General features: G+C 39.7%; 1 protein-coding gene across 4 annotated transcripts in view; it reads left to right on the top strand.

Moving 5' to 3' along the window:
* The window catches only part of LOC309802015 (uncharacterized protein), a 225931-nt gene extending 206790 nt beyond the window's left edge, over nucleotides 1-19141 (top strand). For all 4 annotated transcript variants that reach the window (XM_082617173.1, XM_082617174.1, XM_082617175.1 and 1 more), the window contains one exon: nucleotides 18949-19141. The gene's annotated coding sequence lies outside the window, so the exon portion shown is untranslated. The remainder of the gene's footprint in view (nucleotides 1-18948) is intronic.
* The last annotated feature ends 6833 nt before the right edge of the window (nucleotides 19142-25974 follow it).

A 25974-nucleotide genomic window follows, 5' to 3' on the forward strand; every position in this document is an offset into this window, starting at 1 on the left:
CTGGTGGTCCAGTGTCCTGAGGTCGGCTCTCCCATCTTATAGGCTGAGGCCTGACACCAGGCCAGAGCACCAAGACCGTGTCAGCCACATGGCTCAGAAGAAAAGGGAGAAAAAAAGAAAAAAAATTTTTTTAAATAAATAAAATTTAAAAAAATTTTTTTAATTATTATAATAAAAATATAAAGAAAAAGAGAAACCAATATGCAAATCCACCAGTGATATCAAGCGCTAAAAACTAAACTAAGATAAACATAAAAATCAGAAACTAATCAGTCACAGACAGCAAACCCAAGTCTACAGTTACTCCCAAAGTCCACCGTCTCAATTTTGGGACAATTCGTTGTCTATTCAAGTATTCCACAGGTGCAGGTTACATCAAGTTGATTGTGGGGATTTAATCTGCTGCTCCTGAGGCTGCACGTTGAAATTGCCCTTTCTCTTCTTTGTTCCTGGGGTTCAGCTTTGGTTTTGGCCCCGCCTCTGCATGTCGGTCACCCTCAGGCTTCCGTTCCTGCCCAGACAGGATGGGGTTAAAGCCACAGATGATTAGGGCACTCTTGCTCACTCAGGCCGGGGCGAGGGAGGGGTATGGTAGTCCTAATTGGAATTCGGGGCGAGCCTGTGGCAGCAGACACCGGTGTGACATTTCAACAGCCTGAGGTGCACTGTGTGTTCTCCCAGTGAAGTTGTTCCTGGATCACAGGACCCTTGCAGTGGTGGGCTGCACGGGCTCTTGTGGGGGGTGTGGATAGTGACCTTCCCTTGCACACAGGATTCTTGTTGGCAGCAGCAGCAGCGTTAGCACTTCACGCCCATCTCTGGGGTCTGAGCTGATAGCCACATCTCACGGCTGTCTCTGGAGCTCGCTTAGGCAGTGCTCTGCCTTCTATGGGCACACAGGGAAGGAATCCCCTCTCCTCGCACACCTGAAACAATGGTCTCTTGCCTCTTAGGCAGGTCCAGACATTTTCCCGGACTCCATCCCGGCTAGCCATAGTCCACTAGCCTCCTCACACAGCCAACCCCAGTCCTCTCCCTGGGATCCGACCTCTGAAGCCTGAGCCTCAGCTCCCAGCCCCCACCTGCCCCAGTGGGTGAGCAGACAAGCCTCTCGGGCTGGTGAGTGCAGGTTGGCCCCGATCCTCCGTGAGGGAATCTCTCTGCTTTGCCCTCCACACCCCTGTTGCTGCGCTCTCCTCCGTGGCTCTGAAGCTTCCCCCACCACGTACCCCATCTCCGCCAGTGAAGGGGCTTCCTAGTGTGTGGAAACCTTTCCTCCTTCACAGCTCCCTCCCACTGGTGCAGGTCCCGTCCCTAATCTTTTCTCTATGTTTTCTTTTTTCTTTTGCCCTACCCAGGTATGTGGGGAGTTTCTTGCCTTTTGGGAAGTCTGAGGTCTTCCAGCAGCGTTCAGTAGGTGTTCTGTAGGAGTTGTTCCACATGTAGATGTATTTCTGATGTATTTGTGGGGAGGAAGGTGATCTCTACATCTTACTCCTCCACCATCTTGAAGGTCCCCCAGTCAGGTGATTTTTGACAAGGGTGCCAAGATCAGTCAATGGGGAAGGAACAGTCTTTTCAATAAATGGTGGTGGGAAACTATATCCACATGCAAATAAAGTTGGGCCCTTAACTTATACCATATACAAAAATTAACTCAAAATGAATTAAAGACCTAAACATAAGAGCTAAAACTATAAAGCTCTTAAAGGAAACGGGAGAAGCTTCACGACATTGGATTTGGCAATGATTTCCTGGATATGAGATTAAAAGCACAGGAAACCTAGAAAAAGTAGTAAGCTGGACCTCATCAAAACTGAAAAATTTTGTACATCAAAGAACAATATTAAAAGAGTGAAAAGGCAACCCATAGAATGGAGTAAATATTTACAAATCCTATATCTGATAAGGAGTTAATATTCAGAATATATAAAGAGCTTCAGCTCAACAACACAAAATCAAACAACCCAGTTGAAAAATGGGTAAAGAGCTGAATATATATTTCTTCAAAGAATATATACAGATGGTCAATAAGCACATGAAAAGATGTTCAACATCACTAGCCATTAGGAAAATGCAAAAACCTAACAGAATTATTGTAAGATTCAGCAATTCTGCTTCAGCAATATATACCTAAAGTAATTTAAAGCAGAGACTCAAACAGATATTTGTACATCAATGTACACAGCAGCTTTATGCACAACAGCCAAAATGTAGAAACAATTCACATGTCTATTGATGGATGAGTGGATAGACAAAATGTATTATCAACATATGATAAAATGTTATTCAAACTGAAAAAGGAATGGAATTTTCACACATGCTACAACATGGAGGAAAATTGAAGACATTAAGCTAAACGAAAGAAGCCAGACACTAAAGTACAAACACAGTACAATTCCACTTACATGACGTACCTAGAGCAGTCAAATCCATAGAGGCAGAAAGTAGAATGGTGGTTGGCCAGGGGCTGCAGGGAGGGGAAAATAAAAGTTATTGTTTAATGGGTACAGAGTTTCAGTTTGGGGAGATGAAAAATGTTCTGGAGATGGAGGACAGTGGTGTTTGTACAACACTGAACTGTACACTTAAAATGGTAAATTTTATGTTATGCATATTTTACCAAAACAAGCAAACAGACAGGCAAACCATCAGTAGCCTAATGGATGAAATAAAGATTTAAAATCTCATGGAGTTTCTCAGAAGAAAAGGTCTCCACAATAGTAAGTGAAAAGGCAAAACATTGTTCAGATTCTACCATTATCAGTTAAGAAGGAGGTATCATCACTGAAAAGACAATATTTCACAGGTTTGGCTTGAAACACCAGGATTGTCAATTTAAATACAAAAGCCCCCATTCTAATGTATGTACTGTAATGCTGCTGAAGAAAAAAAGAAATCAGCAAAAGCTTATTTTTTTCTCTCTATTTTAGTTGCATGCAATTTTCAGAGCTCTTACAGATTCCCATGAGAAATAGCTTTTGAATTTATAGATTTACATCTATATTCTTCTTCCATGTTCTTTTAAGAAAGCAATCAAAGCTGTTGCTGAGAAGTGAAAAATGACAGATATCACTAAGAGAGGTTTTTTCAAGGACAGGGAACTGGTTTTTATTGAAGGGTAAGCTGTGCGTGTGACCTAGAACATGGTTGGAAATCTTTGGGTACCACTAATCTAAACTACTAATACCTTGAAAGGTTCCTGCTCTAGTAATTAGCTAACCCGAGAACTCAGAGGTGACTTAATCAAATAGAATGTAATGCTTGTATAATGTATGTTATAAAATTAGATCTTAATAAACATTTGCAGTGGTTCCCACTTCCGCAGAAATGTAAAGCAAACTGTAGAAAGGTCAGTCTATTAGCACAAACAGCTTTTCTTAGCAACCCGGCGTTGAACTTGGAAGGCAAAAAAGAGCTCTGCCTGAAATCAAGGCAGAGACAGACTTTTCCTAAGGAGAAGCCTTGGGACTCTACTCCACCGGACCAAAACACCGTTGTTCTATAGTTCAATCCAAGTCTGTTTTCCTCCCACCTGCAATATTGCTGTAACTACTTTGGGGAGAATAAACCATAGGAGAGGAAAATTAGTTGTTTTTGTTTTAAATTTAATTAAATGTATATTTCTATGTGGGTGTGTTTGTTTTGCTCTTTATTTTCCCCCTAGTATTCCTAGGTATTTTCAGCTAAATTATGTGATGAGTAGGAAAGATTTTAAAAGTCTTTTGCAATATATATATATATAGTACCCTGTACCCTGTGGGGTGGAAGGAGAGACACTGGAGTTATATAGATTCTTTATTAATTTTTTTCCCAAAGAATAGTTTTGTTTCAAAAGCAATAATGAGCCCTGAAAACCCTCAGATCCTGAGGGGAAAATACTACCATTCTAAGAGTACTCTTTATTTTCTGGAAATAAATTCATTATATAAATCACTACCTATCATTTAGAATAGTGCTTCTCAATTTTTCTTAATGTATTAGGATCACCTAGGAAGCTTCAAAAATACTGGTATCCTGGCCCTTAAATGTGAATCAGCATCTATGGGTTCCTGACATTCATGGTTTTAATAATTTCTCTAGTGATTTTGATCTGACCCAATGCCTCAGAACTATCAACACTCTGGAAGACAGGTAGTTAACATCGTTGTGCAAATTTTCCACTCTAAAGCTAAATGGAGTTTTTCTGGTCCCCACCGTTTCTGTTGACATCAGTTAGTGGCTCCTTGCATCGACCAAAGTTCATGAATTTGTAATAATACCAACTAGTGAGCTCTTGAACTACCTAAAGAAATTATATAAGCATCTTATACTTTTATTTGGAAGCTGTGGACAAACTAAGCAACAAGAACAAAGAAGCCGATAACAGTTTCCTTGCAGTGGTAGTAGAGAAACCCACTACGTCATATGGTAAATGGAGAACCTACCATATTCGACTTCCATATGCAAATCCTAAGGGCTTTTCAGTAAGCCTAAGTAAAGAGGGAAACTCTTGGTTATGGAAGTTTTCTTGAAACAGGTTGAAAATTTCTGGCAACATCTAAACTATTGAGTTTCCCAAGATTAATTAGTACTTTTGAGGTAATTGGGAAGCATAGGATCTAAACTTTATCTTATGTTATCTATCATGAAGACATAGATTTTTCTTTTGACTAAGAACATTTCCACATAAGCACATATGAAATTAACTCTCATTCTCTATTGCCTTAACTCTTGCTCTTCAAGAAGTTACCAAGTTGCATGGCATCTCCACAATTACAGATTTATAACAGGGAGAGAAGGAACATGTTAACACACAAAACCCAACCTCTAAAAAAAAAGTAAGGCAAGTTTATTCCCATTTTCCAAGCAAGGCCTATGGCAGAGTCTTAGAGTAAACAAAGAAACAGGATTATTTTATTTTTCCAAATGTTAAAAAGCACGAGATCAAAGTTATTGCATTTCTTTGCTTTTGCTTTTCTATTTATAAAATGTTTGCAAAATGCCAAATTTAGGCTCTTGACTTTTTGCACAGGGCATGGGCTCAATTCAGCCATCATGGTGCTCTGAGATGGCAGTGTTAATTCTACAGTAGCAATAACAACAGTTGGAGCTCCTGGGAACGCCTTCAGCATCAGTTCCTTCTTTCCTGCTACAGTTAGCATTATGATTCTGTCTTAATGACTCCACGTCCCTCAGTGGCAGAGTCAGGGCACATTGCTGACTCCACCCAACAGAGCAGATTAGCACTGTAAATCTCAGGGCACAAACTGCTTACAGACATCTTCTGTTGAGTTGTTTCTCTGTTGTAATTACAGATGAGCATGCACTCTAGGCTCCTTTATGCTCTGGGGAAATCACGTGTGTGTCTGAAAGGCATTGTCACTCTAGGTTTACATTCACTTCCTATCAAGGCTTTTTTTTTTTTTTTTCTCAGATTGTAGTAAATTCAGCTCTTTACTAGAGAATTCATTGGTTTGATGATGTCAAATGGAAAGTGTGATCCCTGGACTCCACACTTTCCATTTACTAAAGAGCAAGTGAACAGGAAGAGGGAAGTCCAGAGTAGTTTCCTAATATGACTAGATTCTTGGTTAAAGTGGATGCAATATTAATATGGGATCTAACTGTTCTGCTACTAAGAGATTAAGCAGTTATGTATAGATTATTATAAATTTGTCTCTTAGCAGTGTGTTATTTTATCACACATACATGAAAAGTAATCTTTTTATTGGGCTATTTTATATTATGTTAGAATTTATACTGTAGAATTAACATTTTATATTATTTTATATTATATATTAATAATAAAAAATTATTTTTACGTCTTCCTTCCTTTTCTTTCTTTCTCTCTCCCTTCCTTTCTTTCTTCTTTCTTCCTTTCTTTCTTCCTTCCTTCCTTCCTTCCTTCCTTCCTTCCTTCCTTTCTTCTTTTCTTCCTTTCTTCCTTTTTCTTCTCAACTTCAAATACTCTAGCTTTGGGAGTGTACTGATTTCCAGAATTACAGGAGAGATGTTTCCTCCAAATTAGGGACACCATCAGGATCATCATTTTATCCAGCATTAAAAGTCAAGTTCAAATACATATATAGTTCTTAAAAACTTAGCTCAATCAAATAGTTAATTAAGCAGAAATTTTTCTACATATATTAAATAGGATATATATTTGACAATACATTTCCAATAAATATTTTCAATTATTATTTTTATTTATAACCTGAATTACCTAGTCCTTGACTCCAAATATTACTCAGCTTCAGTTTTCTTCCAAACTTGGAAACTTCTTTGTTTTTTAATTCTTATTATTTTTTATACAGCAGGTTCTTATTAGTCATCAATTTTATACACATCAGTGTATACATGTCAATCCCAATCGCCCAGTTCATCACACCACTACCTCCACTCGCCCGAGGCTTTCCCCCTTGGTGTCCATACGTTTGTTCTCTACATCTGTGTCTCAATATCTGCCCTGCAAACCAGTTCATCTGTACCATTTTTCTAGGTTCCACATATATGTGTTAATATACGATATTTGTTTTCCTCTTTCTGACTTACTTCACTTTGTATGACAGTCTCTAGATCTATCCACGTCTCAACAAATGAATCAATTTTGTTCCTTTTTATGGCTGAGTAATATTCCATTGTATATATGTACCACATATTTATCCATTCGTCTGTTGATGGGCATTTAGGTTGCTTCCATGACCTGGCTATTGTAAATAGTGCTGCAATGAACATTGGGGTGCATGTATCTTTTTGAATTGTGGTTTTCTCTGGGTATATGCCCAGTAGTGGGATTGCTGGATCATATGGTAATTCTATTTTTAGTTTTTTAAGGAACCTCCATACTGTTCTCCATAGTGGCTGTATCAGTTTACATTCCCACCAACAGTGCAAGAGGGTTCCCTTTTCTCCACACCTTCTCCAGCATTTGCTGTTTGTAGATTTTCTGATGAAGCCCATTCTAACTGGTGTGAGGTGATACCTCATTGTAGTTTTGATTTGCATTTCTCTAATAATTAGTGATGTTGCGCAGCTTTTCATGTGCTTCTTGGCCATCTGTATGTCTTCTTTGGAGAAATGTCTGTTTAGGTCTTCTGCCCATTTTTGGATTGGGTTGTTTGTTTTTTTAATATTGAGCTGCATGAGCCATTTATATATTTTGGAGATTAATCCTTTGTCCATTGATTCGTTTGCAAATATTTTCTCCTATTCTGAGGGTTGTCTTTTCGTCATGTTTATGGTTTCCTTTGCTGTGCAAAAGCTTTTAAGTTTCATTAGGTCCCATTTGTTTATTTTTGTTTTTATTTCCATTACTCTAGGAGGTGGATCAAAAAAGATCTTACTGTGATTTATGTCAAAGAGTGTTCTTCCTATGTTTTCCTTTAAGAGTTTTATAGTGTCAGGTCTTACATTTAGGTCTCTAATCCATTTTGAGTTTATTTTTGTGTATGGTGTTAGGGAGTGTTCTAATTTCATCCTTTTACATGTAGCTTTCCAGTTTTCCCAGCACCACTTATTAAAGAGACTGTCTTTTCTACATTGTATATCCTTGCCTCCTTTGTCAGAGATTAGTTGACCATAGGTGCATGGGTTTACATCTGGGCTTTCTGTCTTGTTCCATTGATCTATGTTTGTGTTTCTGTGCCAGTACCATATTGTCTTAATTACTCTAGCTTTGTAGAATAGTCTGAAGTCAGGGAGTCTGATTCCTCCAGCTCCATTTTTTTCCCTCAAGACTGTTTTGGCTATTCGGGGTCTTTTGTGTCTCCATACAAATTTTAAGATTTTTTTGTTCTAGTTCCGTAAAAAATGCCGTTGGTAATTTGATAGGGGTTGCATTGAATCTGTAGATTGCTTTGGGTAGTATAATCATTTTCACAATATTGATTTTTCCAATCCAAGAACATGGTATATCTCTCCATCTGTTGGTGTCATCTTTTATTTCTTTCATCAGTGTCTTATAGTTTTCTGCATACAGGTCTTTTGTCTCGCTAGGTAGGTTTATTCCTAGGTATTTTATTCATTTTGTTGCAATGGTAAATGACAGTGTTTCCTTAATTTCTTTTTCAGATTTTTTTGTCATTAGTGTATAGGAAGGCAAGAGATTTCTGTGCATTAATTTTGTATCCTACAACTTTACCGAATTCATTGATTAGCTCTAGTAGTTTTCTGGTGGCATTATTATGTTTTTTTTTTTTTGCGGTACGCGAGCCTCTCACTGTTGTGGCCTCTCCCGTTGCGGAGCACAGGCTCCGGACGCGCAGGCTCAGCGGCCATGGCTCACGGGCCTAGCCGCTCTGCGGCACGTGGGATATTCCCGGACCGGGGCACGAACCCGTGTCCCCTGCATCGGCAGGTGGACTCTCAACCACTGTGCCACCAGGGAAGCCCCTGGTGGCATTATTTAGGATTTTCTATGTATAGTATCATGTCATCTGCAAACAGTGACAGTTTTACTTCTTCTTTTCCAGTTTGTATTCCTTTTATTTCTTTTTCTTCTCTGATTGCCGAGGCTAGGACTTCCAATACTATGTTGAATAATAGCAGTGAGAGTGGACAACCTTGTCTTGTTCCTGATCTTAGAGGAAATGCTTTCAGCTTTTCACCATTGAGAATGATATTTGCTGTGGGTTTGTCGTATATGGCCTTTATTATGTTGAGGTAGGTTCCCTCTATGACCACTTTCTGGAGAGTTTTTATCATAAATTGGTGTTGAACTTTGTCAAAAGCTTTTTCTGCATCTATTGAGATGATCATATGATTTTTATTCTTCAATTTTTTAATATGGTGTATCACATTGATTGATTTGCGTATATTGAAGAATCCTTGCATCTCTGGGATAAATCCCACTCGATCATGGTGTATGATCCTTTTAATGTGTTGTTGGATTATGTTTCCTAGTATTTTGTTGAGGATTTCTGCATCTATATTCATCAGTGATATTGGTCTATAATTTTCTTTTTTTGTAGTATCTTTATTTTTTTATTATTTTGGGCTGTGTTGGATTTTCATTTCTGTGCAAGGGCTTTCTCTAGTTGTGGCAAGCGGGGACCACTCTTCCTTGCGGTGCACAGGCCTCTCACTATCACGGCCTCTCTTATTGTGGAGCACAGGCTCCAGACGCACAGGCTTGTAGTTGTGGCTCACGGGCCTAGTTGCTCCGCGGCATGTGGGACCTTCCCAGACCAGGGCGTGAACCCGTGTCCCCTGCATTGGCAGACAGATTCTCAACCACTGCGCCACCAGGGAAGCCCCTAGTGTCAATTTATAATAACCTGTTAACTACTTGAAGGTGGTTTGCATTTAACTGTACAGCAAATTTGTTTCATTTTCTTTTGGAAAAGAAGATAGAAAACAATGACAAAATGGATCTCTGGGGCAGGCTTGGGATAAATTTGGTTTACAGGGTAGCAAAGAGATGAGAGAGCAAACCAGGGAAGCAATGAGGAGGTGGAGGAGGAGGATAAGGTGGCTATGGGCTGGAGACAGCAGATGCTGGGGGCTGGACCTTAAACAAGACGAGGAGAAGGGGCTGCCCCCGAAGATGGCTTGTTACTTGGGGCAACGAGATTGGTGTGGAGAAATGAGGGAGAATAATGGGTTCCTGGTGCCTATTCATGAGACCTTTTGGTTATCACAGATCATGGTCTAGGAGGTTTGTGAGATCATGTATTTTACTGCCCTCAAGTTACAAATGAGAGAATCGAGACCTCGGGAGCTCATCTTCCTAGCTCTTGTACAGACATTTCAAACAGTGGTTATACTTATGGGAAGTATGGCTCTCTATCCCTTCTTTGCAGGGCAACAGGTGTGAGGTTTTCAGAGCCTGGGGTAATGCACAGTTCTATGCCCCTGAGCTGATAAGAAAGTAGCCACTTCTATGGAGTAACTAGTATTTTGATGATTCTGAACCCACCAGGGAGACATAGGTGGTACATGAAATACCCTTTTCTGATGAAAGAACTGAAACATCATTGCAGATCAGAGGGTTATTCCTGTTAGGTCTGAGTTGAGAGATCCTGTGAGATGCCACAAGATGTCATATCCGAGGCCAGGTTTATGGACCTGAACCTGAGTTAACTGGTCAGTAGGGAGTAATCTCAGCATGACATGAAAGGTACTTTCACAAATCTCTTCCTCCTTATCCACTTGAAAAAGTTGTCTTGCTACTGAATCCCCTGACAACTGGTATTTCTTACCGCTGTAAACTTTTTGAGCTTTTGCGCTTTATTTAAATCTGTTTGTGTTTCTTTGTGGGCCTTATGAATGCCAGGCTGGAAAGGACGGGTAGCTTAAAAATTATATTCTCTAAATCTTCACCACCAGGCTGAAAAGGAAGTGAATGTCAAGATCTGCGGTATAGGATAATAAATTTGATTAGCAGAAAACGCTCATGGGTGAGAACATTGGAACAGGAAGCAGCAGTATACCATGGCTGGTGAGGCACACCTGAATGTCAGCGCTTAATTGCAAAGCAGGAGGCCATTATCCACTGGCAGCAATTCCCCTGGTGACATTGTTTGTTTTACAACAAATTATTAAAGCAGTGGGAGAGCAGTGCACTCAGTAGCAATGCACTGCCTCTGACAGGGGCTCTCTCCTGCACCACCCCCAACCCCAGGGTGCCGCAGCTTCATGATGCCTGCCTGCCTTTGTGGACTGGGGAGTCTGGAGTGAGAGGCAGAACACAGAAGGGGGCTGTGCCCAGCATTGGGCACCTCTAGGCTTCTGATCATATATGTCTGGATGTGTGGCGATAGGACTTGGATTGACAAGTCTTATTCCTTTGCCACTAGCTAGCTGTGAGATCTGGAGCAAATTAAGTTGACTGACCTATTGGACATCCATAAGAAGGAGTCTTGCAGACGTCCTACCTCAAGAAGAGTAATGGACACAGGGTCCCAGCACCTGAAATCCATCACAAGGCTATTAAGGCAGACACATCCCTGGGAGATAAGGGGCAGCTTGGTGACCTTGGCTCAAGGAGCTCCCTGGTTGAATATCCTTAGTTCGGGGCTGAGACAGTGGCAGAAGACACATTCCCCCACCTACCTCATGGGCTCTGACATATTGAGAAGTCAAATACACATTTGACTCATTTCTAGTATTCTGGGCAGTTGTGTTTTTTTCCAGGATGATATAGAAATATTCAAAAAAGGTTAAAATCTCTTCTGTGAAGTATGGAAGAGGGGATTAGTTCTCTGGCTCTTTGAATTCCAGTGAACACATCACCTCTCTCAGTGATACCTGAATTTAAGCTGTACTTCTAGTTGTGTTCCCTGTTAAAGGAATCAATGAGCAAGCAGAAGAAATTGGAGAAGGAAGCCAGGCTTCCCTGTTCATGGAGTGAGTGCATGCTAGTGCAGACCGCCATCCAAGTGCTCGTCTTACTAATAAGCAAAGCGCAACAGTCTCAGCCTGGCACAGGGAGCGGGAGTCTTGTTTTTAATCAGATTTATTCAAGACACGTGGGAGCCATAGAAATCTATATTTAATTAAGGAAAAGTAATCAAATTCAGAGGTGTGAGTTTATCTCTGAAGCACAAATATATGATGAATATATATAACAAGGGCTATACTTTTCCAGGCAAGCAGACATTTTCCAAAGGCCAACTGGCAAAAATGGAATCTAGTGATAGTGACCAGCAGTGTTAATATGATCATATCAGGGATCAGGAATATTTCTGAAGTCATCTCTTACCAGCCGTTCTGAAGGAAGATGGATTTTCTAAAGGACAGTTAAACCTTCACCATCACCATAGTTATGCTTTTAAATCTAAGCTAAAGACTTTCTTTATTGAAGTCTAACCTATGAACTTTCCTACTTCAGCCATTTAGCTTCACAGACATAATTTTCATCAGAAAAAGGTTTTATTTTGTAGTTCTCAGAGTCCAAGTGTTTTTCAAATTTCTTTGGTTTTTGACCTTGTACCAATCACAGTATCTTTTTATGCATGCGCCTGCCCAGCAGGATGTTAATAAAAATGTTCTCCGTGCCCAGGTGGGGAGCAGCACTTTGCATAACTGTCCTAGGGCCAGATGGTCGAGGGACTTACCATTCAGTTTAAATGTGTCAGAAAATTTAAACCCACTTATACACCCATTAGGAAAAGACTCACAGATGCTGGTTCTTTTTTTTTTTTTTTAACATCTTTATTGGAGTATAATTGCTTTACAATGGTGTGTTAGTTTCTGCTTTATAACAAAGTGAATCAGTTATACATATACATATGTCCCCATATCTCTTCCCTCTTGCATCTCCCTCCCTCCCACCATCCCTATCCCACCCCTCTAAGAGGTCACAAAGCACTGAGCTGATCTCCCTGTGCTATGCGGCTGCTTTCCACTAGCTATTTTACGTTTGGTAGTGTATATATGTCCATGCCACTCTCTCACTTTGTCCCACTTAACCTTCCACCTCCCCATGTCCTCAAGTCCATTCTCTAGTGGGTCTGTGTCTTTATTCCCATCTTCCCCTAGGTTCTTCATAACCTTTTTTTTTTTTTGATTCCATATATATGTGTTAGCATACGGTATTTGTTTTTCTCTTTCTGACTTAGTTCACTCGTATGACAGACTCCAGGTCCATCCAACTCACTACAAATAACTCAATTTCCTTTCCTTTTATGACTGAGTAATATTCCATTGTATATATGTGCCACATCTTCTTTATTCATTCATCTGTTGATGGACACTTAGGTTGCCTCCATGTCCTGGCTATTGTAAATAGTGCTGCAATGAACATTTTGGTTCATGACTCTTTTTGAATTATGATTTTCTCAGGGTATATACCCAGTAGTGGGATTGCTGGGTCACATGGTAGTTCTATTTTTAGTTTTTTAAGGAACCTCCATACTGTTCTCCATAGTGGCTGTACCAATTCACATTCCCACCAACAGTGCAAGAGGGTTCCCTTTTCTCCACACCCTCTCCAGAATTTATTGTTTGCAAATTTTTTGATGATGGCCATTCTGACCGGTGTGAGATGATATCTCATTGTAGTTTTGATTTGCATTTCTCTAATGATTAATGATGTTGAGCATCCTTTCATGTTTTTGTTGGCAATCTGTATATCTTCTTTGGAGAAATGTCTATTTAGTTCTTCTGCCCATTTTTGGATTGGGTTGTTTGTTTTTTTTGATATTGAGCTGCATGAGGTGCTTGTAAATTTTGGAGATTAATCCTTTGTCAGTTGCTTCATTTGCAAATGTTTTCTCCCATTCTGAGGGTTGTCATTTTGTCTTGTTTATGGTTTCCTTTGCTGTGCAAAAGTTTTAAGTTTCATTAGGTCCCATTTGTTTATTTTTGTTTTTATTTCCACTGCTCTAGGAGGTGGGTCAAAAAGGATCTTGCTGTGATTTATGTCATAGAGTGTTCTGCCTATGTTTTCCTCTAAGAGTTTGATAGTGTCTGGCCTTACATTTAGGTCTTTAATCCATTTTGAGTTTATTTTTGTGTATGGTGTTAGGGAGTGTTCTAATTTCATTCTTTTACATGTAGCTGTCAAATTTTCCCAGCACCACTTATTGAAGAGGCTCTCTTTTCTCTACTGTATATTCTTGCCTCCTTTATCAAAGATAAGGTGACCATATGTGTGTGGGTTTATCTCTGGGCTTTTAATCCTGTTCCATTGATCTATATTTCTGTTTTTGTGCCAGTACCGTACTGTCTTTTTTTTTTTCTTTCTTTTTAAAATATATTTATTTATTTATTTTTGGCTGTGTTGGGTCTTCACTTCTGTGCGAGGGCTTTCTCTAGTAGCGGCGAGCGGGGGCCACTCTTCATCGCAGTGCGCAGGCCTCTCACTATCATGGCCTCTCTTGTTGCGGAGCACAGGCTCCAGATGCACAGGCTCAGTAGCTGTGGCTCACCAGCCCAGTTGCTCTGTGGCATGTGGGATCTTCCCAGACCAGGGCTCAAACCCGTGTCCCCTGCACTGACAGGCAGATTATCAACCACTGCACCACCAGGGAAGCCCCATACTGTCTTGATTACTGTAGCTTTGTAGTATAGTCTGAAGTCAGGGAGGCTGATTCCTCCAGCTCCATTCTACTTTCTCAAGATTGCTTTGGCTATTCATGGTCTTTTGTGTTTCCATAAAAATTGAGAAATTTTTTGTTTTAGTTCTGTGAAAAATGCCATTGGTAGTTTCATAGGGATTGCATTGAATCTGTAGACTGCTTTGGGTAGTATAGTCATTTTCACAGTATTGATTCTTCCAATCCAAGAACATGGTATATCTCTTCACCTATTTGTATCATCTTTAATTTCTTTCATCAGTGTCTTATAATTTTCTGCATACAGGTCTTTTGTCTCCTTAGGTAGCTTTATTCCTAGATATTTTATTCTTTTTGTTGCAATGATAAATGGGAGTGTTTCCTTGATTCCACTTTCACATTTTTCATCATTAGTGTATAGGAATGCAAGAGATTTCTGTGCATTAATTTTGTATTCTGCTACTTTACCAAATTCATTGATTAGCTCTAGTAGTTTTCTGGCAGCATCTTTAGGATTCTCTATGTATGTATCATGTCATCTGCAAACAGTGACAGCTTTACTTCTTCTTTTCCAATTTGGATTCATTTTCTTTCTTTTTCTTCTCTGATGGCAGTGGCTAAAACTTTCAAAACTATGTTGAATAATAGTGGTGAGAGTGGGCAACCTTTTCCTGTTCCTGATCTTATTGGAAATGGTTTCAGTTTTTCACCATTGAGGATGATGTTGGCTGTGGGTTTCTCATATATGGCCTTTATTATGTTGAGGAAAGTTCCCTCTATGCCTGCTTTCTGGAGGGTTTTTATCATAAATGGGTGTTGAATTTTGTTGAAAGCTTTCTCTGCATGTATTGAGATGATCATATGGTTTTTCTCCTTCAATTTGTTAATATGGTGTATCACATTGATCGATTTGAATATATTTAAGAATCCTTGCATTCCTAGGATAAACCCCACTTGATCATGGTGTATGATCCTTTTAATGTGCTGTTAGATTCTGTTTACTAGTATTTTGTTGAGTATTTTTGCAGCTATGTTCGTCAGTGATATTGGCCTGTAGTTTTCTTTCCTTGTGACATCTTTGTCTCGTTTTGGTATCAGGGTGATGGTGGCCTCATAGAATGAGTTTGGGAGTGTTCCTCCCTCTTCTATATTTTGGAAGAGTTTGAGAAGGATAGGTGTTAGCTCTTCTCTAAATGTTTGATAGAATTCACCTGTGAAGCCATCTGGTCCTGGGCTTTTGTTTGTTGGAAGATTTTTAATGGCAATTTCAATTTCAGTGCTTGTGATTGGTCTGTTCATATTTTCTGTTTCTTCCTGGTTCAGTGTTGGAAGGTTGTGCATTTCTAAGAATTTGTCCATTTCTTCCAGGTTGTCCATTTTATTGGCATATACTTGCTTGCAGTAATCTCACATGATCCTTTGTATGTCTGCAGTGTCAGTTGTTACTTCTTTTTCATTTCTAATTCTATTGATTTGAGTCTTCTCCCTTTTTTTCTTGATGAGTCTGGCTAATGGTTTATTAATTTTCTTAATCTCCTCAGAGAACCAGATTTTAGGTTTATTCATCTTTGCTATTGTTTCCTTCATTTCTTTTTCATTTATTTCTGATCTGATCTTTATGATTTCTTTCCTTCTGCTAACTTTGGGGTATTTTTGTTCTTCTTTCTCTAATTGCTTTAGGTGTAAGGTTAGGTTGTTTATTTGAGATGTTTCTTGTTTTTTAAGGTAGGATTGTATTGCTATAGACTTCCCTCTTAGAACTGTTTTTGGTGCATCCCATAGGTTTTGGGTCGTTGTGTTTTCATTGTCATTTGTTTCTAGGTGTTTTTTGATTTCCCCTTTGAGTTCTTCAGTGATCTCTTGGTTATTAAGTAGTGTATTATTTAGCCTCCTTGTGTTTGTATGTTTTTACAGATTTTTTCCTGTAATTGATATCTAGTCTCATAGCATTGTGGTTGGAAAAGATACTTTATATGATTTCAATTTTCTTAAATTTACCAAGGCTTGATTTGTGACCCAAGATATCTATCCTGGAGAATGTTCCATGAGCACTTGAGAAGAAAGTGTATTCTGTTGTTTTTGGATGGAATGTCCTATAAATATAAATTAAGTCCATCTCGCTTAATGTATCATTTAAAGCTTGTGTTTCCTTAATTATTTTCATTTTGGATGATCTGTCCATTGGTGAAAGTTGGGTGTTAAAGTCTCCTACTATGATTGTGTTTTTGTTGATTTCCCCTTTTATGGCTGTTAGTATTTGCCTTATGTATTGAGGTGCTCCTATGTTGGGTGCATAAATTTTTACAGTTGTTAAATCTTCTTCTTGTTTTGATCCCGTTATCTTTATATAATGTCCTTCTTTGTCTCTTGTAATAGTCTTTGTTTTATTTTATTTTTTTATTTTTATTTTTTTTTCTTTTTCTTTTTGCGGTATGCGGGCCTCTCACTGTTGTGGCCTCTCCCGTTGCGGAGCACAGGCTCCGGATGCGCAGGCCCATCGGCCATGGCTCATGGGCCCAGCCGCTCCGCGGCATATGGGATCCTCCCAGACTGGGGCACGAACCCGTATCCCCTGCATCGGCAGGCGGACTCTCAACCACTGCGCCACCAGGGAGGCCCATAGTCTTTGTTTTAAAGTCTATTTTATCTGGTATGAGAATGGCTACTGCCGCTTTCTTTTGATTTCCATTTGCATGGAATATCTTTTTCCATCCGCTCACTTTCAGCGTGTATGTGTCTCTAGATCTGAAGTGAATCTCCTGTAGACAGCTTATATACAGGTCTTTTCTTTTGTATGCAATCAGCCAGTCTATGTCTTTTGGTTGGAGCATTTAATCCATTTACATTTCAGGTAATTATCAATATGTATGTTCCTATTACCATTTTCTTAATTGTTTTGGGTTTGTTATTGTAGGCCTTTTCCTTCTTTTGTGTTTCTTGCCTAGAGAAGTTCCTTTAGCATTTGTTGTAAAGCTGGTTTTGTGCTGCTGAATTCTCTTAACTTTTGCTTGTCTGTAAAGGTTTTAATTTCTCCATCAAATCTGAATGAGATCCTTGTTGGGTAGAGTAATCTTCGTTGTAGCTTTTTCTCCTTCATTCCTTTAAATATGTCCTGGCACTCCCTTTTGGCTTCCAGAGTTTCTGCTGAAAGATCAGCTGTTAACCTTATGGGGATTCCCTTGTGTGTTATTTGTTGTTTTTCCCTTGCTACTTTTAATATTTTTTCTTTGTATTCAATTTTTTTTTTTGTTTTTTTGTTTTTTTGTTTTTTTGTTTTTTTGCGGTATGCGGGCCTCTCACTGTTGTGGCCTCCCCCGTTGCGGAGCACAGGCTCCGGATGCGCAGGCCCAGCGGCCATGGCTCACGGGCCCAGCCGCTCCGCGGCATATGGGATCCTCCCAGACCGGGGCACGAACCCGTATCCCCTGCATCGGCAGGCGGACTCTCAACCACTGCGCCACCAGGGAGGCCCTGTATTCAATTTTTGATAGTTTGATTAACTTGTGTCTTCACATGTTTCCCCTTGGATTTATCCTGTATGGGAGTCTCTGTTCTTCCTGGACTTGATTAACTATTTCCTTTCCCATATTAGGGAAGTTTTCAACTATTATCTCTTCAAATATTTTCTCAATCCCTTTCTTTTTCTCTTCTTCTTCTGGGACCCCTATAATTCGAATGTTGGTGCATTTAATGTCATCCCAGAGGTCTCTGAGACTGTCCTCAATTCTTTTCATTCTTTTTTCTTTATTCTGCTCTGCAGTAGTTATTTCCACTATTTTATCTTCCACGTCACTTATCCATTCTTGTGCCTCAGTTATTCTGATATTGATCCCTTCTAGAGAATTTTTAATTTCATTTATTGTGTTGTTCACCATTGTTTGTTTGCTCTTTAGTTCTTCTAGGTCCTTGTTAAACGGTTCTTGAATTTTCTCCATTCTATTTCAAAGATTTTGGATTATCTTTACTATCATTCTGAATTCTTTTTCAGGTAGACTGCCTATTTCCTCTTCATTTGTTAGGTCTGGTGGGTTTTTGCCTTGCTCCTTCTCTTGCTGTGTGTTTTTCTGTCTTCTCATTTTGCTTAACTTAGTGTGTTTGGGGTCTCCTTTTCACAGGCTGCAGGTTTCTTGTTCCCATTGTTTTTTTTTTGTCTGTCTGCAGTGGCTAAGTTTGGTTCAGTGGGTTGTGTAGGCTTCCTGGTAGAGGGGACTAGTGCCTGTGTTCTGGTAGATGAGACTAGATCTTGTCTTTCTGGTGGTCAGGTCCACGTCTGGTTGTGTGTTTTGGGGTGTCTGTGGCCACCTTATGATTTTAGGCAGCCTCTCTCTTAATGGATGTTGGTGTGTTCCTAGTTGTTTGGCATAGGGTGTCCAGCACTGTAGCTTGCTGGTCGGTGAGTGGAGCTGGGTCTTGTCGTTGAGATGGAGATCTCTGGGAGATTTTTGCAGTTTGATATTACGTGGAGCTGGAAGGTCTCTTGTGGACCAGTGTCCTGAAGTTGGCTCTCCCACCTCAGAGGCACAGCCCTGATGCCTGGCTGGAGCACCAAGAGCCTGTCATCCACACGGCTCAGAATAAAAGGGAGAAAAAATATATAAGAAAGAAAGAAAGAAGATAAAATAAAGTAAAATAAAATAAAGTTATTAAAATGAAAAATAAAAAAATAATTATTAAAATTTTTTTTAAAGTAATAATAAAGAAAAAGAAAGAAGAGAGCAACCAAACCAAAAAACAAATCCACCAATGATAACAAGTGCTAAAAACTATACTAAAATCAACAACAACAACAACAAAACGGACAGACAGATCCCTAGGACAAATGGTAAAAGCAAAGCTATACAGGCAAAATCACACACAGAAGCATACATATACACACTCACAAAAAGAGAAAAAGGGGGGAAAATATATATATATATCATTGCTGCCAATGTCCACCTCCTGAATTTGTGATGATTCTTTGTCTATTCAGGTATTCCAGAGGTGCAGAGTACATCAAGATGACTGTGGAGATTTAATCCGCTGCTCCTGAGGCTGCTGGGTGAGCTTTCCCTTTCTCTTCTGTGTTTGCATAGCTCCTGGGGTTCAGCTTTGGATTTGTCCCCACCTCTGTGTGTAATTTGCTTGTGGGCGTCTGTTCTTCACTCAGACAGGAGGGGGTTAAAGTAGCAGCTGATTCGGGGGCTCTGGCTCCCTCAGGCCGGGGGGAGGGAGGGGTACGGAATGTGGGGCGAGCCTGCGGTGGCAGAGGCCAGCGTGACGTGGCACCAGCCTGAGGTGCGCCGTGTGTTCTCCCGGGGTAGTTGTCCCTGGATCACGGGACCCTGGCAGTGGCGGGCTGCACAGGCTCCCAGGAGGGGAGGTGTGGATAGTGACCTGTGCTCGCACACAGGTTTCTTGGTGGCGGCAGCAGCCGCGTTTGCGTCTCATGCCCGTCTCTGGGGTCCGCGCTGTTAGCTGCAGCTCGCGCCCGTATCTGAAGCTCCTTTAAGCGACGCTCTGAATCCCCTCTCCTGGTGCACCAGGAAACAAAGAGGCAAGAAAAATTCTCTTGCCTCTCTGGCAGCTCTAGCCTTTTCCTGGACTCCCTCCCGGCTAGCCGTGGTGCACTAACCCCTTCAGGCTGTGTTCACGCCACCAGTCCTCTCCCTGCGCTCTGACCGAAGCTGGAGCCTTAGCTCCCAGCCCCGCCCGCCCCGGCGGGTGAGCGGACAAGCCTCTCGGGCTGGTGAGTGCTGGTCGGCACCGATCCTCTTTGCGGGAATCTCTCCGCTTTTCCCTCGGCACCCCTGTTGCTGCAGTTTCCTCCGTGGCTCCGAAGCTTCCCCCCTCCGCCACCCGCAGTCTCTGCCCGCCAAGGGGCTTCCTAGTGTGTGGAAACCTTTCCTCCTTCACAGCTCCATTCCAGAGGTGCAGGTCGTGTCCCTATTCTTTTGTCTCTGTTTTTTCTTTTTTCTTTTGCCCTACACAGGTGTGTGTGGGATTTTCTTGCCTTTTGGGGGGTCTGAGGTCTTCTGTCAGCGTTCAGTAGGTGTTCTGTAGGAGTTGTTCCACATGTAGATGTATTTCTGATGTATTTGTGGGGAGGAAGGTGATCTCCGCGTCTTACTCTTCCGCCATCTTGAAGCTCCTCGTCCTATAATCCAGGTGCTGGTTCCTAATACTCATTTTTATTCTAATTTGGCAGTTCCAAGTGGAACCTAACTGCATTTTTTCTGAAGGCAAGAGCTTTGGGCTATCAGTGTAGAAATGCAAGGACTCACAGGTGCCCTGGAAAAGAATTTGGTTATCCTTTCCCTTTACGAATGAACAAACCAAGGTGCAGGGAACATGGCCCGTGGGGCTCAGAGCTGGCTAATTTCCTCAGGCCCCATTCTGGCCATCCTAGAATATGCTCTGCTGGCTTGCAAAACTTAAGGAGTAACTTTCCACTTGGAGCTGTGCTGTGTGACCCACCCTGCCACAATTTGGAATTAGAGAATTCTAGAGCTGCCTGAGAGCTTTTAGCCTCACCTGCCCAGTTCGCACAGGTAGAAATGAAGTAAGGCTAACAAAGTGGTTATTTTCTGGGGGTCTCACAGCTGGATTAATAAGTATCTCTGAAGTGTTCCACACACCCAGAAAGGTGAAGCCAAGAATAAAGCCCACTTCTCCCAAGTATGGTATTCATCACAGACCAGGCTGCCTTCCTATTCTGTCACACTTCAATGAAATTAACTTTGGAATAATTTTGATCAATATTTAATTTTACTAATACTTACCTTAGTAATAACATTTAATTTCATCAACGGATAATTTGATAAATACTTAATTCTTACTTTTAAATATATTAATGTTTGAATTTTGGTGGGGGCAGAGTATTTGCATTAGATTCCTCTCCCTTTCTATGTGCTCTTTCTTATAGCAAAGATTTGTAATTAGTTTCTAAGCCAGAAAGAAGTCAGATCCTCCCATGAGGAAGACCTTTGTGCTGTAAAAGGTGTCTGTTCACTGGGGAAAACATGGCTTTGGTAAATTTTCATAACAAGAATCATTCCCCTGGTTTTGAAGCTTTTAGGTACAGCTCTGCTTGTCCCATAGTGGCTGGATTAGCTGGATTAGTTAGAATTACAATCCATTTTGCGCCTAAGGGCACTTCTTCAGCTGTATCCTTGGAACCAGAGGACTCAGCAAGGCATTTCTGGTTGTTTCTCGAAGCTTTGAAAGTATTTCATAATGTGTGCCTGTGAGTGTATGTATATGTATTTAGCTAACATTTACTGAGTACTTTATTCTGTACCAGACACTGAGCTAAGTACTGTACATTGCTTAGTTCACCCTTAGAAGAATGTGTTATGTTCACCATTTTAAGGATAAAGAAACTGAGGCCTTTGAGAGGTTAGGGGACTTACCTAAAGTTGCATGGATAATTAGTGGCAGAACTTGTCTTCTGAGTCCCAAACCTGCATTTTCAAGCTGAGCGCTCTACTGTTCTCTTTTTGAAGGAGGCATAGCCTGTCTCACATTCACGTCTGGAGTTCTCAGAGGAAGCTTTCCAATTTCTAAATCTTTAAAAATCGCTTCATCTTCCACAAAGAAAGCAAGTACCCACCTGCTGCTGCCTATTGTGTCCAGAAAAGATAAGAATTTTCTTCTTGTGCAGAACCAATTGCTTTAGTGTTTCTTTCATCTGTTTTCTAGGAGCAAAGGAGATTTTTCAAAAAGCATTAATCTCACAGAAAACATACCTCTGCACTGAGGGGAAAATAGGTTTTTCCCTTTAGTCTAATCTCTCTTAAAAAATGATGGATGAGACTTTATGCTTATGAGCTGTCCCTTCTCACATCTTGAATTTTCCTATGCAGAGAGGTAATCTTCTAAGCTGAGGTTCCATAAGTTAAGAATCTCCTAAGAGTAACATTCTCATACAGTTATTATACTTCATTTTATTTTGTTTCATGGATCTAGATATTGTTAGTGACTAGGGAAATAATTCACTAAGAAATGAACATTTGACAGACAAAAGAAGAAAGAAGCATGTACTAGTATTCTTTTTACAGATGATTCTAAAATTGGTTCAGTGGTTTCTGCTATATTACAGCACAATTTTGTCTGGTAGGATTAAGTAAAATTTTTTTTTGTATTTACAAAACTGTAATAATACTTGTTAGTGTATATTTTAAAGTAGCCCAGCATGGTCTGTTATGAAATATAAGTATGGTTCAATAATAGAAATGTTCATTAAATATTAACATTAAAGTAGTTAGAGTAGAAAAAGAAAGCTATGACGATAAGTACCAAAAAAGCATTTAGTAAAATTCAACAGTCATTCTTAAAAAATAATGTTGAAAAGAGGAAGAGAAAGAAATACCCTTAGCATTAAACACACACACACGCTCACAATTCAGAAATTAATGTCAAATACACTTAATAGTAAAACATGAAAAGAATTCCATTAAAGTAAGACCAACACTAGGCTGATCACTGTCAATGCTGTTTTTTAAGTTAGCCTGAACTTTTGGGGAAAAAAAAGCACAAGTAATCTTAGACATATTGTGCGTTTGGTTTATAGGTTAGAGTGACAGCATTTTTGGTGGTGTTAGTATGTTTTACAAATGCAGCAGTTTATTAAGGACTTGTGGAGGGTCATGAAATTGGGGGCATCATCAATCACATGGATGTTGGGATCAACTCCTCGCTATTCCCCGCCTTGAAAGGGCCCCCGACACCTGTTGGGCATCACTGTGGCTGTACCTGGTGTAACTGCCATTTTGGTTTCCTGTAACAGACATTGCACTTCTGCTTCCCCAGATCATATTAGCAACCCTGGTTTAACTTCTCAATAAAGTTATTGACCCCACATCAATGTCTCAGCCGGTCCCAAGCTCAGCACACCCACAACTTAGCTTTAGCAATGAGATCTAAACAAGTTCCTCACACAGCCCAGCAGAGAGGTGGTACAGCACAGTGGTTAAGCATGCACGTTCTCTGGGACCTCACAGTCGGGATCCAAATCTTGGCTCTGCCATTTACTAGCTGGGTGACTCAGGGCTTATTGCTTAACTTCTCTGTGCTTCAAAGTCCTTGTCTGTAAAATGGAAATGACAATGCTAATAGTATGTACTTTATAGTTTTGTTGTGAGTATTAAATGAGTTAATGTAAGTAAAGTGCTAAGAAGAGTTTGCCACGCCTGCTAATGCTTTTGTAAAATGTGACCTATCCAGGTAATGTAGTGAATTTGTGTAAAATGTATAAACACACCCTCATACAACTTCTATGAGTAACCCTCACTACCCACCATCCTTCCTAAACCAGGAGTCAGGTCAAGTCACTCCTTCGCACCATGTTCCAGCCGCATAGGACACTAACGTTGTCTAATCTGACTCCCTCATTTTACAGATGAGGGAGCTGCAAGCTAGAGGTGAAGTCAACTTGCCCAAGCTCGCAAAGTTAATTGGTAGCCAGTTCAGAGCTCATATGTCTTTGGTTATATAAAGAACAAACAGTCTGAATGTTATTTTATTCCCACTCTTTTAATGAAGTTTATGCTCATAAAACAACAATAATAATGAACAATAAAACCACCCAATCTTACCAGGGTATTTCCCTTAAGGGACAGTTGAATGTGACATATTTTCTAATTCTAAATTATTTCGAACATATAAGCAAACAAAATGATGACATGGCATGTTTGGATTTTCTTTACCACTTATTTATTTGAAGTTCTTGAAACTATGAATGCAAAGTGGAATAGTCCTCTTACTCACATCTCCCTGAGTCTCCTACAGGGTCAAACTCATTTAATATCTGATGAATATTGAAGGGAAAGTGACTCTGTCACCTACAGTTCATGACATAAAGTTTAAGTTCAGTGTTCCAAATCTTGAAACAGAAAAATAAGCCCAAACTCTCTATTAATAATTCTTCCCAACCATCATTTCCCAAGAGACTCTTACATCGTTCCCATGTCACACTCAGTTTGCTTCAATAATCATCAGATTTATTTCCAACCTTATTCTCCATTTTGAAAATTAGATGCTGACTTCCAGCACAGGTTCCTTTTCAAATTAATCACTAGGGATTAGCTTCTAACTGATATGTTAAATGGTCTTAAATAGAAGTTGTTTTAATGTTCGTAGCTATATTCAGTATTAAGGGGCAGGAAATGCTAGGTCTCTGTGAGAGGTCCATCATTTATTATTTGTTAATTATAAAGCTAGTTAAAATGGGAAATTGAAAGGCAGATCTCAAAGATGATCAATTACAAGTATTTTATATGGAAATCACAAATCACGTTATCCTAGTCCCCTGATTCCCTGCAGTAAACAATTTTAAAACCATCACCACAACCTTATGCCACCTTGTCAGAAAGAACCTTTGACTCATTGATGCCTGAAATCTATAATTAAAAAGTCATTCCTTAGGTCGGTGTTTTCCAAGTGGGTTAATTTTCAGAGTCACCTGGGTTCCTTGACCCCACCTGAGATCTACTGAATCAGAATCCTCAGGAGTGGGATTTAGGAATGTGCACTTCTCACAAGGATTCCAGATGTTTCTGAGAGTTTACTACACTTGAGAAACTCTGCTTTGATTTAAGATTTATATTCTCTTATTAAGGGGCACATCTCTGCCAAATTCAAGATATTGAAGCTCTGTAGTGAGCTGTTTACATCTGAACCTATGTAATTTTTATACGAGAACAATTCTGAAGCAAGAGCTGTGAGTAACACCACTGAGGAAGAAAAAAGAGAGTACAAAGAGGGAAGACAAATTTCCATAATAGTGCCCAACAGTGGGCTTTGTACCCACTCCTTCTTTTTTCAAATTTATTGAAGTATAGTTGACTTACAATGTGATATTAGTTTAAGGTGTAAAACATAGTGATTCACTAGTTTTATAGATTATATACCATACAAAGTTATTATAAAATATGGATTGTATTCCCTGTGCTGTACATTATGTCCCTGTAACTTATTTATTTTATAATTGGTAACTTGTATCTCTTAATCCTCTTCACCTGTTTCACCCCTCTTCCCTCTGGCAACCACTAGTTCTTGTATCTGTGAGTCTGTTTCTGTTTTGTTATATTTGTTTGTTTGCTCTGTTTTTAAGATTCAACATATAAGTGAAAGCATAAAATATTTGTCTTTGTCTGACTTATTTCACTAAGCATATTAACATTCAGGTCCATCCATGTTGTCACACATAGCAAGATTTCATTCTATTTTATGGCTGAGTAATATTCCACTGTATATATACCACATCTTCTTTATCTATTTATCTGTCAATGGACACTTAGGTTGTTTCTGTATCTTGGCTATTGTAAATAATGCTACTGTGAACATTGGAGTGCATATATCTTTTTTGAGTTAGTGTTTTCATTTTCTTTGGATAAATAACCAGGAGTGGAATTGCTGGATTGTATCGTAGTTCTATTTCTATTTTTTTGAGGAACCCCCATACTGGTTCCCATAGTGCTGTACCAGTTTACATTCCCACCAACATACACAAGGGTTCCCTTTCCTCCACCTTTTAACCAACACAATTCTTGTCTTTTTGATCGTAGTCATTCTAAGAGGTGTGAGGTGCTATCTCATTGTGGTTTTGATTTGTATTTCCCTGATGATTAGTGATGCTGTGCATCATTTCATGTACCTGTTGGCCATCTGTATGTCTTCCTTGAAGAAATGTCTATTCAGGGCCCCTGCCCATTTTTTTAGATTGTAAAAAATTGATTTGGGTTAGTTCTTAATATATTTTGGATATTAACCTCTTATCGGATATATCATTTGCAATTTCTCCTATTCAGTAGGCTGCCTTTTTGTTTTGTTGATGGTTTCCTTCACTGTGCAAAAGCTTTTTAGTTTGGTACAGTTCCATTTGTTTATTTTTGCTTTTATTGCCCTTGCCTGCTTTTTCTTCTAGGAGTTTTATAATTTCAAGTCCTACATTTATGTCTTTAATCCATTTTGAATTTATTTTTGTATATGATGTAAGAAAATGTTCTAGTTTATTATT

Source organism: Mesoplodon mirus (genome assembly GCF_964341445.2).
Source record: "Mesoplodon mirus genome assembly, chromosome: 4".
Taxonomy (NCBI): Eukaryota; Metazoa; Chordata; class Mammalia; order Artiodactyla; family Ziphiidae; genus Mesoplodon; species Mesoplodon mirus.